At 45.1% G+C, this 1,626-nt stretch overlaps 1 non-coding gene across 1 annotated transcript; it reads left to right on the forward strand.

Moving 5' to 3' along the window:
- Window positions 1-1,017: 1,017 nt before the first annotated feature.
- On the forward strand, window positions 1,018-1,124 carry LOC112999404 (small nucleolar RNA R71). Its single transcript, XR_003264591.1, has one exon. It is a non-coding gene; the product is annotated as a small nucleolar RNA R71 (small nucleolar RNA).
- The last annotated feature ends 502 nt before the right edge of the window (window positions 1,125-1,626 follow it).

Genomic DNA, 1,626 nt, shown 5'->3' on the forward strand with positions numbered 1-1,626 from the left:
TCAGAATTACCTGTGGAAGAAGATTCACCTGCACAGAAATTGTTAGGTAGATTTTTGTCATCACCTTTTTCTGGAATAGAGTGAAGTTTGGAAGGTTCATTTGCAGATGAGGAAGGTGCTACGGGTTGAGGTCCTTGACACTGCTTTCCCGACCTCAATGAAATGGCACTGACATTTTTGGGATTTTGGACAGCTTGAGAAGGCAGCTTGTCTGAATTCTGGGACTGTTGTTGATTCAATTGGGTAGCTAATTGTCCCATCTGATTGGTTAAGCTCTGAATGGAGGCTCTGGTCTCTTGCTGAAACTGCATGTTCTGCATAGTCATTTGCCTCACAAGTTCTTCGAGGGAAGGTTGTGGAGGGGCCTCAACTGTTGGATGTTTCTGGGGTTGTTGCTGTTGTTGGATTGGTGGAGGAATGTATGGTCTGCTTGGGCCAGCAGCATTTTGGAAGGAAGGAGCAGGCTGCTACTGTTGTTGCTGAGGGCTGGACCATCTGAGGTTAGGGTGATTCCTCCATCCAGGGTTGTATCTGTTGCTGGAAAGGTCATAATTGCTCTGCTGTGGTTGATTTTGCTGCTGAGGTAGAGGAGGTCTATTGTAAATATTTGCAGCATAAGCTTCAGGTTGCTCAATTGCTCCAGGTTGCTGCATGGAAGGGCAAAGGTCTGTATGGTGGTCAGCAGAGGAGCACAAACCACAAACCCTTGCAACAGGTACAGATTTCTGATTCAAGGCCAGCTGGGTTACCAAGTTGACCAACGCATCCAGTTTGCCTTCAAGCTTCTTAGTTTCAGATGATGCAGATGGGTTTGTAGCTACCTCATGCACTCCTCTAATGACTATGGCATCATTTCTGGCGCTAAACTGCTGGGAGTTGGAGGCCATCTTCTCAATTAAATTTCTGGCTTCAGCAGGGGTCATGTCTCCAAGGGCTCCACCACTGGCAGCATCTATCATACTTCTCTCCATATTACTGAGTCCTTCATAAAAATATTGGAGAAGAAGCTATTCTGAAATCTGATGGTGGGGGCAACTGGCACATAGTTTCTTAAATCTCTCCCAGTACTCATACAGGCTCTTTCCACTGAGTTGTCTAATACCTGAGATATCCTTCCTGATGGTTGTGGTCCTGGAAGCAGGGAAAAATTTTTCTAAGAATACTCTCTTAAGGTCATCCCAGCTCGTGATGGACCTTGGAGCAAGGTAATACAGCCAGTCCTTTGCCACTCCCTCTAATGAATGAGGAAAAGCCTTCAGAAATATGTGATCCTCTTGGACATCTGGGGGTTTCATGGTGGAGCAGACAATGTGAAATTCTTTCAAATGTTTGTGCGGGTCTTCACCTGCAAGGCCATGAAACTTTGGAAGCAAATGAATCAGTCCAGTTTTAAGAACATATGGGACATCCTCATCAGGGTATTGGATGCACAAGCTTTCATAGGTGAAATCAGGTGCAGCCATTTCCCTTAGAGTCCTCTCACGAGGTGGAGGTTGTGCCATGTTCTCAGAATGTGCAAAATCAGAATGCTCAGAATCAGAATGCTGAAAATTATAATGCTCAAGATCAGGATGTTCAAAATCACCAATAACAGAATGCACAGATTCACCAGTTATGGAATGCTCA

Source organism: Glycine max, chromosome 14 (assembly GCF_000004515.6).
Source record: "Glycine max cultivar Williams 82 chromosome 14, Glycine_max_v4.0, whole genome shotgun sequence".
Classification (NCBI taxonomy): domain Eukaryota; kingdom Viridiplantae; phylum Streptophyta; class Magnoliopsida; order Fabales; family Fabaceae; genus Glycine; species Glycine max.